The sequence below is a fragment of the Ostrea edulis genome, chromosome 8 (assembly GCF_947568905.1).
Source record: "Ostrea edulis chromosome 8, xbOstEdul1.1, whole genome shotgun sequence".
Taxonomy (NCBI): Eukaryota; Metazoa; Mollusca; class Bivalvia; order Ostreida; family Ostreidae; genus Ostrea; species Ostrea edulis.
The window spans coordinates 33,430,927-33,444,801 of record NC_079171.1 but is presented as its reverse complement, the minus strand read 5'-3'; the positions used below and the strand labels follow the sequence as shown (position 1 = coordinate 33,444,801).

The window sequence follows — 13,875 nt, the reverse complement described above, 5'->3', positions numbered from 1 at the left end:
TATCAGTAATTGCTGTGTACATTAGTTTATGACCTTTCAAACGGTGTATAAAAAGTCTCTAAAAGTATGCGGGCTAATGTGCTACTTTTGCAGTTTTATTTCAGTCTGTGACAGAGGAAAATCGGATCGACATGCTAAATGGAATGTTTCCTCCGTTAATCAAAGTTGTCAATGAATAATATCAACATACCTTCTTAATATCAATAAATTCTCAGCATTTCACCTATATATTCCATATATCCCATGCCATATATTTCAAATACTCTACATTTTGTCGATATTTGCATGGCACACATAAACAAATTCCTTGCATGTGTCAACGTCACTCGATGTATAGTCATGACGTCATCAGTTTACTTTCATATCGATCAGACAGAAATTACACAACAGCAGTGTAGCATTTCGAATTTCGTTGGATCTTAATAGCTGCATGGTTTATTTTATGCATAAATAAAACTTAAATAAAAAATAAAATCGGAATTTAATATATACTTAGTGATATACTTATTTCAATTATGACGTCACATTGTTTCGCGGATTTTATCCCAATAAAATTTTTCATAACCTGCCTTAACGTACTCGCGTAAGGTATGTCGCTGCTGGGATTCGAGAACCCCGGCCTTTAGTCCCACATTCGAGCAAGATACAATCAATCAATACGATAGGTGTATGTAATTCATCATAGTAATTTGATTTAATACACACGCACCTTTAACATCGTTGGTTGTCCTTATCGTAAACTCGAATATGATCTACGAACGGATGGGGAAGGTGGCGTCTTCCATCCATTGCCGGTTGATGTACTATACCAGTTGCTGAAGGTGGGATGGGCACTTCTCCCTCAGCACCCGGAACACGTCCACAATATGATTCCAAGGCAAGGCCATCAGCTGTTTCATGAAGGTGGTCACAATCCCGAGGTTCTGGATGCGGGTCCATATGGCCTTCGTTCAGTGAAACGTGAACCGGCCGTAAGCGCCAAGCATAGGTCTAAAATTTGAAGCCCTTCACCGGTCTTGGTGACGTCTCCATATGATTGAAAAATTCTCGAGCGAGACGTTTTAGCAAGATACAATCAATCAATTTTGACCATGTGACCATAACATTGGAGTTTGAACTACATTTTGAAAACTTTAACCTTGCAAATAACTTTTGAACAGTCAGTACTAGGGTTATGATTTTTCACATGAATATTCCTTGTGACAGGACCTTTCAGTGGGGACCAAAATGTTTGATCCGGTGACCTTGACATTGGAGTTTGACGTACTTTTTGAAAACTATACTTTTTGAACAGTAAGCGTTAGAGGTTTGATATTTCGTTTGCGTATGCCTTGTGACAAGACATTTCCATGGGTACTAAGCCTTTCGACCTTGACATTTGACCTACTTGTAAGAAAAATGACAATGGTCATAAGTTGTAGATGCTAAAATTAGCTTTCATTTTGCACATGGGCATTATTTCTACTGGTACCAAGGTATGTGTCCGTGTGATATTGGCCATCTTTGGAATTTACCAATATCGGGGACATTAGTGTTTCACAAACACATTTTGTTTGGGTGTCTTCTTCAGGCGCATAGCCTCAGTTAATTGATGTGTACGCCTATTGTACGGCGAGATGAGGGGCGAAGGCCCCCGTAAGCTCCTGGGATTTAGGAAACGTAGACGATGTGTGTAATTGAAAAAATACCCCAAAAAGCAAGGACTCATCGCAGTTAAGATCTTGAAAAAATAATCATAGATAATTGAAATTTTACAAATTTTAATTATTTTTGTATGTTTGCCAGAGGGATTATGGCTCAGCTTCCTGTGGTGGTTTAGTAACACTCCGTTTAAAATATTCATCAATCTTCTTCATTTTGTAATTTGATCGGTTTCACAACTTGCCGGAACAATGATAGAGAAAACATGCCGTAACGACAACGTTTTAGACCCGGAAAGGTGTAACACTAACAAGATATCAGTACCAATAGGGAGACTAATGTACCGCAAATACTGCAGACACTTATTTTTCACCTATGTTTGTAGCATTTAATAGGTTTATTTTATGTGTACGCCCGGGCGTTTTGACGAAAACGTAGCTACGCGCCTGTTCTTTTAGAGGTAGTCCATGACCTTTGTTCAATGTCAACGTCTGAAATGCACTGCTTGAGACTGAATCAGTCCATTCGTATTCACACAGAGTGAAAAATCGCTCATTTGATATAATCTTCATTTCCTTGCATCAGGACAATGTATTTAAGAAAAGAATTACACATCTTTAATAGAATATCCCAATTTCGGCGCTACGGATAAATCATTGTATGAATATGAGTTTCCTTGAAAACCACATAGAATTGCGGTGCATTTTACAACAGCAGGGAACTTCTTTGGATGGAATGTGTCATATAAAGAATTATTATCTTTGCCAATTTCTCTAAATGAAATCAGTAATCTTCCATGTTCTCTCATCTTTTGGCTTGTAGAGAGGTGAGCCAAGTGTCCATGTTTCTGGTGAAAGTGTTTTCCTCAACTCTTACAATGGTAGGGTCATTCGAGGTGACCATCTCATTTGTTTTCAGAAAAAGTAATTGGCCATCCTTCTCAATGGAGCGATAATTGGGTTTTATGGATGAAGCTTTCCAATATACTTGAAGGAATTTACTGGACAACGAGGATCACCTTTGAAATAAACAAAACAAAGAGTTAATCATCAAACACAAATGTTTTTCATTTTCAATAATGTTAAAATCTACTGAAATTGAATTAATAATAATAATACCATATTCATATAGCACTATGTACGCTCTAAGGTGCTTGGGGCTTATCCCCCCGGAAAATACTAGTTTGACACACGTTTCACTGACTAGGTTTGTCATACATTCTGTCCTGTTTACTTGTCATATCCTGTAGGTCGTCTCCCCTATGGTTTTTTGTTTGACGTTCCTGTCTGTTACATATTTCCTCCCTGTAGAATCTGTAGTCTTTCTCTGATGATTTTCCAAGCTGTAAACAGTCTCATAATTTATTCATGTCTTGTGAGAGAGGTTCCTTTGATTTAGGTTCCCCAGTGCTAGACTTCTTCAGTTTCACAACCACGGCGTTAAACATTTCATTTGCAGTTTTGAATCTCTCGTCGTTAATTATCTTTTCTCATCTTCAAAAATGTTTCTGTAAACCACATCGCAGGCTAACCATAGATTTCTTCGCATATCGCTCTTCATCAACTTTTTTCATCCAAAAACACAAAGCAAAAACATTTTTCATCTCCGCTTAGAATTTTCGCAGAAAACTTCATTTGATCATTTGGTTGTCGCTCAGTTTCTGATAAATCCATGTCTTTCTCGGTTGCATAGTTTTATAATACACACATTCATGCCCTAATGAGTTTGTGTTTTCACTATCTCTAGAATGAAGTAGATTTTCCAATTCTCTCTCATCTAAATCATAAAACCTTGTTTACATCGCCATGTTCAGTCGAATTGTTGTCTATAAAATTAAAAATCACGTGCCTCATTGGCTGAAAAACTATGGAGAACATTTCAGGCCTTTTTCTATATTCCAAAGTGAAATCTAGAGGATTACGGATAACAGGAATTAAAAGCAGGGATTAGTTCAATATTGACTAACGCACGGCAAAACGGGAATTAGTCCCACAACGGAAATATCCAGGGAATTAGCCACATCTAACCTACGTTTATATAGTGAAAAATCAGTGAGGTATAATAACATTGGCTAATTGTTTGTTGTTGTTTTTATTTGGAAAGGAAATATCATGAAGTACCTTAAATTTTCCTGTTTGGCTTTTTGGGATTAATCATGATGGTGATACAACATAACTTTCAAATGTTTTTTTTTTTAATGGGCCAGCAATGCGTCCTTTGCATAAAGCCACTTGTATATAATGTTTAATAATTTCTGGGGGTTCCAATGTGGATTTATGGTTTTGGGGTACACATGGTGAAGGGGCAGATACATGTATACACCCTAATTTAAATCCATCAGTAAAAAGGAAGGCCACTATCATATCCGGCTAGGAATCTACTAAAACGTTTTGGGCTGACTGGAGAGGGAAGCTGATTGGGTGCTTGTTGAGGACTTAGCGATTGCATTTAATGGTTGTTTTTGTTTTCTAACTTTACAGTTAACCCTTTAGTTGTGGATACATTGTTTTCCGTTGTTGAATGCATAGCAGAATTTGATAGACTTATTGCCTGTGCTTGAACGAAAGGGCTGCTGTAACTGATAATGAGTGGAGGCAGCTTTGATTCGTAATTCCTCGACCGGTTTTTGCCATGGCAAGTCAGTGGACTCTTTCAACATTCGAAAGTTTTCATCGTAAACGCTCCACGCCTTGTCTCCTAAAAGTTTACTCATTGCCCTTATGTAGTAACCGTATTTTAACAGATAGGGACTGGGTCTAGTAACTTGTTTTTTGTAAATCCCTATGGGAACAAAATAGGCGTAAGTCCACTCTTGCAGAGACAGTGTAGCCTTTGCTTTTGAGTACCTCTGCTGTACCGTCACAGATCCAGTTGAGATACTCAAGGATATAGGTTCCCCCCGACGCTGCAACAACAAACTTAAATCTATGAATTGAATTTGCCCAGATCTTAGCCTTCAAGCGTTGGAATGTTGCAGTACCGAGGGGAATCTCGTCAGACAAGGAAATTACATTAGATTTTGTCTTGTCTTTCATTCTGTAATTCTGTCTGAAACTTTAACCTTGCTAATAACTTTTGAACAGTAAGTGCTAGAGCTTATGAATACTCACATGAGTATACCTTGTGACAAGACCTTTCCGTGGGTACTAAAACTTTTGTTTCTGTTACACAGCAATGGTCCAGACACAGTTTCTCGCATCCCCACCGACCTTCATCAAATGAAATGATCTAAGTAATGGCATTAGGTTTTAAGTAACCTCTGTGTCTAGTTATATAGATTCTTTCCTCTGATACAGCTATGACCCAGACCAAAATTTCATACATTTTTCTCCTTGTGACCTTGTCTAAATAACATCTGATAAAGGTCACAACACGAAATATTTTCTCCTGGTGACACCAGGTCAAGGTCATGACAAACACATGGTCATGTCCATCTCTGTCAAATATAAATGGCCAATCCCCCCCCCCCCCCCCAAAGTTATGGCCATGGCATGGCAATCCCTCCTCAACACTTGTCACCTAGACAGGCAGATAAACAGACAGACAAGGCAAATCCTATATACCAGGCTAACTTTATCTGCAGGGGTAAAATAACATTAATAAGATATCATGTTTATTAGTTAAAGATTATATTTTATTTCAAAAAGTTAATGGGGAAAATTTTTATGCATTATGCAAGGTGAAGATAACGAACAGTGATCAATGTCATAACTCCTACAAGCAATACAAAATAGATAGTTGGGCAAACACGGACCCCTGGACACACCAGAGGTGGGATCAGGTGCCTAGGAGAAATAAGCATCCTCTGTTGACCGGTCACACCCGCCGTGAGCCCCATATCCTGATCAGGTAAACGGAGTTATCCGCAGTCAAAATCAGTGTGCCAAGAACGGCTTATTTCATATACAATAATAATAGATGTGAACATTCTTGATATCGATAAAACATTTTATCTTAGGTATTATTTTTTTTTAATAATGAAAGATCACATAAGAATAGATAGCTGAAAATAGATATGTCATCAAAACAAAACAAAAAACAAAAACCCAACAACTTAGGAATTAGATTTGCATTCTTTCTTCCTCATTTAATTATATAGTTTAATTTGATTCACTGTATATAAATAACCAAGTCTCTGATACGACTGTAGCTCTATTGGTTTGGACCGGAAATATTAAATTTTATCAGGTCAAAACTGTAGAACGACTAGCATTTTGAAAGAATTTTACAAATTATTCTACTTCTAGTAACCATGGCAACACCATTTATTGAAATCAAATACTGATAAATAGAATTATGAATTTTGATGTAATCTACTTGTGTACAAAATTTTATTCAATCAGACCAAAACTGTAGGAGGAGAAGTATTTGGAAAGAATTTCACAGATTATTCTAATTTTTGTAACCATGGCACCATCATTCATCGAAATCAAGAACCAATAAAGAAAATTGTGTGTCTTGATATTGTCTACCTATGTAATGAGTTTTATTGAAATCAGACAAAAGCTGTATGGGTAGTTAACAGATAGAGAGACAGACAAAAAGAGACTAACAAACAGACACACAGACAGACGGATAAAGGACACTTTACCATCGCATGTATTCTTGTCTATGACCGGTAGATCTAAAAACCAGAGGTGCCAGTCACCTTGTGGTTGCCTGCAACAAGTGTTGGATTAAAACCCCCGAAGGTTGGATATAATAACGTTTTTCACAACCTACCCATTAGATACAATATAACAATTATATACAATATGTAACATGACTGTCTTTTTAAACTATAAGTATTTCTAAAATGCATTTGTATTATACTTTTAAAATATATGAAGTATGTGCCATACTCATAACAGTGATTTTTTAAAACAACTTTACATCTTTACACTAATGCATTTCAAACTATACGCCAGGGACAAATGATGCAGATAGTTATCATAGCGAGTATACTCGCATAATATTTCGGTCATGTTCACTTAACCTTAAACAAAAACAGCGACATATATGAGATTATAACATCTTAATGCTGACATTATGATTTTAAAATGACTAAAAACTTCAACCATGAGGTCACACCCCAGACAAATGATGCAGACAGGAAGAAGAGTGTAATATATAAACATTCAATCTAAAACATTTAGCATTCAGTAGGACCCTTGTTTATCTACCTCTAAGTTAATTCAGATGACCAGAAAATAAGTCTGGGGTATTTTTTCAGGAGTTACTGTTCCAGTTTGTGAAACAGCTATGGTGCCATCTTACGATAAATTTTGGTCTTAAGACAAATCTTTGATACTAAGTTTTGTGAAAGAGATTCCTGTGGTATATGATCAGATAATATCCCTCTTTTCTTTCATCGGAGGTAAACATGTATGCAAATTTAAAAAAAAGAGTAATATAACCGCTAAGTTTTCACAACTCACGGACTAGTACCCAATGTATGTAACTTGTATTCCGAATCCATGCATGTTCTTTTAACTTTTGTTGAGGTTGTCATGCTCTTGTTTACGCTTCAGGCTGGGTCGTCCGCCTATTGTGCTTAAGATCAAACAAGTCCGACAGTCCCTCGTTCTCTCGTCTAATTATCATAAATATGCGTTATATTCAATCGCTTTACTATTTCCTCCTGAATAAGAACAACATACTTACAGCTCTTAGCCTCTTTTCCTTCTGCTCAACTCCGCCATTGTCCTCCCAAAATGCATTGCGTGTATCACTAAACCGTATTGTGGGACTTTCCACTTGACATTTATAGATACACAAAATGTTGAAAGCTAGGGACTTAGACTGACTGTTCTAAAAATAGATTTTGCGTTGGGATATTTTTCTATATATCCTTGTGGGTTAAAAAAAAATTTTGTTTTTGTTTTTTATGATAATATTTTGAACATTTCTGTGAAGTTTAGACTACATGGTTTTTGGGTCAAAATATAGATGACCCATGAACCACCTAAGGATTCCACAACGTGAGTCTGAGATACGCAATATATCCCACAACACGCCTCTTGCATAACTATATATATATATATATATATATATATATATATATATATGTATGTATATATATATATATATGCATTTGTTAACTGTGTAGTTATTTTACAACGTACTCACGGATCTGAACTGTTGTGACAATGGCATTGGACATCTTTAGTGCCACTTATGTATTTCCTTTTCTTAGAAATGTTTGCACACAAGTTATCCCTGTTGTAATCACGATCGCAGCGTAAATCCACGGATACATCATTATTGAAAGCTACCCATCGAGAGCATTACAGTCTCCGACAAACACTTACGTGTCAACTGAAATCTTTTAGTTGATTTAAAGACTTAAACCAGCACAAAATATCCAAACCACCCTTCATAAATTTCTGCTTTCACTTCCCAAAAAGGACGTAACTTGGTTTTCAAAGGTATCATGATTAAAGGACTAAAGTATGTATGAAAGGCGAAAATAACGAACAGTGATCAATCTCATAACTCCTACAAGCAATACAAAATAGATAGTTGGGCAAACACGGAACCCTGGACACGCCAGAGGTGGGATCAGGTGCCTAGGAGGAGTAAGCATCCCCTGTCAACCGATCACACCCGCCATGAGCCCTATAGTTTGTGTAAAATTTCGTCGAAATCCGTGTCGGTCGTTTTCCACATGTTTTGATGCTTACAGGGAATGGTTATTTATATGTAAAAATTATACGGTACCAATTGTGATGCACCAGATGCGCATTTCGACAAATAATGTCTCTTCAGTGATGCTCAACCGAAATATTTGAAATCCGAAATAACAAATAGGTGGCAACTGGACCCTTTTCTATGAAGTGGACATCTAGGTTGAGCTCTTTTGTTCCTCCTACAAAATTGGTGTCCCTGTCGGACCTAAAATGCTGCACCTGCCCACGAATAGCAACAAATCTGCGTAAGGCATTAATAAATGAAGAACTGCTTAGCATATCGATGAGTTCAACATGGACAGCTCGAGACACTAAGCACGTGAAGAGAATGGCCCAACGATTAGGATTCTTCTACATACCTCGGGTTTTCCTGAAGACAATAGGCCAGGGCCCAAAAACATCGATTCCCACAAAGGTGAATGGTGGCCCAGTCTCTAATCGGTCTCTCGGCAGTTCTGCCATTTTGGTCCATCCAATGCTCCCTCTGAGTTTCTTGCATATATGACACAACTTTTAACTACTCCAATGATCAATCTCTTTCCTCCAAGTTCCAAGTTGCACTTAACCCGTGTGTAGAAGTTCCAAGTTGTACTTCTTCATTTCGAACTTCCGAATCATCATTCGGAGTATTGGAACAAAATTCCGAATGGTTCCAAATGAAGATCCTCAAATTGAACGCTAGAAAGTTCCAAATGATTTCCGAGTTGCTTCCAAATGATTTCCGAGTAACTTCCGAATGCTTATAAATGAATGTGATTGTACTCACTCGAAACAAGATTTCATTGGCTTAAATTTGAACACAATTTCCATGTCACTTCAGAATGCTTTCCAAATAAAACATAATGTTTAAATCCTTTATATTGCTGCCTAATTAAGATTTAAACATTCCATAAATGATAAAACAAATTTTAAAATCATTTTATAAAACTTTAAATTGCTGTCTTTAAGATTAAAAGTCCATAAATGACAAAAAAAACTAAATAAATAATAAAACAACATAATACTGAATTACTGATAACAGTATCAAAAAATTAATACTTGTATTCAAAATCATGAAGAACACTCTCGGAATTAAATATATATACCAAAAGCATGTATTAATATACTCATAAAGAAGCATTAATAAACTAACAAGAGGCCAATGGGCCACATCACTCATCTAAGCACTTTGATTAAAGAAAATCGGAAAGCAGCTCTTTCTTGAAAAGTTTAAATATATATAAGTGGTCCAACCTACCCTACCCCCAGGGGACTTTCTTTGAAGCAACTTGAATCTACACTATCTGAGGATGCTTCTGTATTAATATAACTAATCATGGCTGAAAGACCCAATTTTAAGTTAACACCCCCAAATTATAAGCTGCTTGTCAATCAAACATTTAACAATATATCTCAGGTGGAGTGACATCTGCAGACACTGGTCTGGAGCTACCCCAGAGAGGTGTTTTGATAACAATAACAGTCAGTACCTACAGGCATTCTTTAGACATTGAGGAAGCCCAGTATATCTGAGTTTTGATAGCATTGACCTGTCCACAACTGCCATTTGCTTGTAATTCAATTGTTTTTAAAAAGACCCCTGAACAATGCAATTTCAATATAATTGTAATTTTTCCCCGTTTATATACATGTATTATAAATTACACAATCAGAAATCAAACAATAATTTGCACAATAATTTCTAAAACTTGTAACTTACTGAAATAATTTATGTCATTAATTTATGACACCTCTATATTTATAACAGAAATTATTCATTGAGTCAATGAGAGAGAGAGAGGGGGGGGGTGTAGAATGTGTGTCAGCTACCCTTAGGAATACAACCATTATTCAAACATGACCACAGAAACTCTGCAAAGGTCCATAAGACAGGTCCTGTATATATCAAAACTATAAAAAAGCAGGGACAGGTAGATTTCTACCATGTTCTGTCTGGATCACCTCTGTGTCTGTGTATTTCTTTGAGTGCCATGGGATGTAGCAATTAACACCTTGGTAGACCCTGGCCACTCCAGGTAAATAACATCTGTTTAGATTAGGCTCCGCCTACTTTTTCACCAATCGTACGGTCATGAGATGGGTCTTTAAATTGGCTTTGCTGTTCTTGAGAAGAATATTTATAAAGAGACTTTCATATGCATAATTTGGATCACTAGTTGGGCCCGCCCTACTCCTGTGGGTCATAATTTAAAAAACTTGAATCTACCCTACCATGAGGGTGCTTCTGTATTAATGTAAAACTTATACGGTACCAATTTTGATGCACCAGATGCGCATTTCGACAAATAATGTCTCTTCAGTGATGCTCAACCGAAATGTTTGAAATCTGAAATAACTATGAAGTTTTAGATCTAAATATAGCCAAAAACAGCGTGCCAAACAAGTGGAGCCAAATTCGTCCAAGGATAAGAGCTATGCATGAGGGATATAATCCTTAATTTTGAAATGAATTTCTAAATTTTATAACAGCAATTAAATATACATCCGTATTTTCAAGCTAGTAACGAAGTACTTAGCTACTGGGCTGAAGAGACAAGACCAATCGGCCTTGCTGTTCTTGAAAAGAAGAATTCGTAAGTATTCCTAGATGCATAGATTTTATCCGGTCATGATTTCAACAAACTTGAATCTAAACCATGTAATGAAGCTTTCACATAAGTTTCATATTTTTCTGATCCAGTGGTTCTTGAGAAGATTTTTGAACATGTTGATATTGATTTTTTACTAATTCTTTATTTGTTATCCTTCAAAGAAGGTGTGGCCTTTATTTGTATAAATTTGAATCTCTTTTTTTAACACTCCATAATATTTAGCTATAAATTCAAGAAATGTTCGATAGACACACGTATTGATGGAATTATTCCGATCACATAATGTCCTCCAACATGATCTTAGATACGCTTACTTGTATGTTGATAATCTAGCTCACTAGAAACTTGTGATGACAGCCCAAGTTCATTACACCACAGTAATTGTTCCAAATATAAACCTTTAAAGTTGCTCAAGTTCCTTGGTGGTATTAATCACACATCCCGGGGGCTTGACGATATCTGCCAGGACAAGGTTAATATCGGTTATCAACCTTCCATGGTATTTCTCCATTACGATATCTACATAATTATAATAAAAAAGAAATATTAAATTTTCCTTATAATTTTGAAAAAAAATTCTCATTCAAAATTGATAAACTAAAATTTTCACTGAGCCACCAGTACAAAAATAAGGTCTTGGACCAGTTGGTCAAAGATGTTGGGATGTCATGATGATTTTATATCAATTAGCATTTTTAATCCTCAATTTAGACAGGATCTTCAGATTCGAGTCAGCAGATTATGTCTAATTTGCATTCATTTGTGTATAAAAGTAATGTAAAGTTTGTGTTTAACAGTATTATAAAGTGTTTCAACATAACTTTACTATTTAAATTCTTATTAAATCACTTACTTACCATAGGGAACTCGAAGCTTAGCTTGGTCTACCAAAGGTGGACGCACCTTTCCATGTTTCTTGTTCCATGGTGTCCTGTTATAGAATGTCCTTTTAATTCCTCAAATTGAAACATCCTCCTTAGGAGCCATTTCGCATCCCCTTTCCAGCCCTTACCTGGAAGGTCATGAACAAGCTGAGCCAGTAAGAAAAACATGGCAAATTATTGAATGATACTTGAAATGGAGAATTTAATTAATTGAAAATATAGTCACAAGTATTGCTTACCTTTGTAAATCCATTATATAAGGACTCTGTCTGGTTCTGAGCTGTTTGAGGTCTTTGACTCTGTATATCAATGAATCACGCTTTAATTTCTTTGCAGAACGAAGATCAGTTGACATAAACAAATCATTTATAACAATACAAATCTTTTGCATGAAATACACATCGCAAATTCTTGCGCACATAGTGCAAATTGTACTTATTTAAAGTTTATCATAAATGATAAACCAAATTTCTATATATAATATACCTTGTACATACCTGAATCTGCCCATTTTACACTATGCTGCTGTTGAAACACAAACTGTTCTACATGCAAATGTGCACATGAAACAATTAGAATTCAGAATTGATATAATTCTTTCGTAGCATAAAAAAAATACTTGAAAATCTAAATAAATCACTATATGATCAATAGAGCCCTGCTCCAACACCAGAACCCCTGACCCTGGGACCATGAATTTCACAATTTTGGTAGAGGCACCATTGCTCATCATATCCATGTACTTAGTTTGTCTGCTTGATGCCCAGTGGTAGAGGAGATGATTTTTAAAGAATTGTATGACCAATAGAGCCCACCCTAACACCAGAACCCATGGACCATTTTCATATCATTGGTGTTCCGAAGACCCCCACCTATCCTGGGGGACTTAACTTGCATATCATTTACTCAAGAATATTGCATGTTATTACTATATACTCTGTCTGCTAGAAGGCAAGTAATAGTAAAGTTTTGAAAAAATTAATGCATTTCACCAAATTGACCAATAAAGCCCTGCCCTAGCACCAGAACCCTTGATCCTGGGGTCATGAAATTTACAATTTTGATATACGCTCCCCTACCCATCATTATTACATACTCAGTTTGACTACTTGATGCCCAGGAGTATATAAGAAGACTTTTAAAAATTGCATTAATTTTTACAGCTTTTACCCAGAATTTAAAGCCATAGGGGTGTGTGGTCATAAAATTTGCGTTCCCCTTCCCATGCAGATGCTACATACCAAATTTGGAGATTGGCTAAGCAGTATTTGAGAAGAAGTTAATAGTGCTCAAATGTTAACGCACAATGACAGAAGACGAATGATTTAATAGGTCATCTGAGTAATTCTCTTCTCAATTATACGACTTACTCTTCTTAGGTTTCTTTCTCGTTACTAATACATCCTCTTCAATGTTCAACGTGTTTAGTGCCATGTCATCAAGAGCTAGACCTGTATCTGGTAAAAAAAAATAATATAAATAAATGCTTAAACCTGCTCTCAGAGAATTGCAGTCTTGAGGTGACTTAAAAAAATATATTTCAAATCTTCCTAGTACATTCTACTGAAGGAGCTTCTTCTTCTCTATGTCCTTCTCTGAGGGCAATGTCTTCATTATCAAGAATGTCTGAAAAGGAAGGATTGAAAATTACAGAAACAGCAATATCAAAATTTTAATTGAGACTAAATGAATACCCTCGTAAGCGCGGGAAATCACACTTTACATATTAATAACGGTATTCCTGCGCAGCGTGGTTAAGGTGTCCCGAGGAAAACTGATACTTCAAAAATTCCGCGAAATTATCATTCGATGATGTGACGTCATAATCACCGACTTATGCTGTGTTCACTTTCCACTGAAATTGTTTAATGTTGGTTGATTTTGATATATTCCTGATTTTAAAAACATTATATAGAGATTTTCTTACTATGAAATTGTAAATAAGATTTCCAAATTATCTATATATAGGTTGTTTTAATCTCTAAATAAAATCTCTACGCATGCGCACTATGAATATTATCGAAATCGCTGTCGGAAATGCTCTTGTCGGTTGGGGACAGGTGCGAGCACATGGCATTGTGGTTTTTGAGA

General features: G+C 36.1%; 2 pseudogenes; both read right to left on the bottom strand.

Annotated features, from left to right (window-relative positions):
* The window catches only part of LOC125677903 (uncharacterized), a 4,659-nt pseudogene extending 3,673 nt beyond the window's left edge, over window positions 1–986 (bottom strand).
* Window positions 987–4,129: 3,143 nt separating this feature from the next.
* On the bottom strand, window positions 4,130–4,676 carry LOC125677904 (uncharacterized; annotated as a pseudogene).
* Between the last annotated feature and the right edge of the window lie 9,199 nt (window positions 4,677–13,875).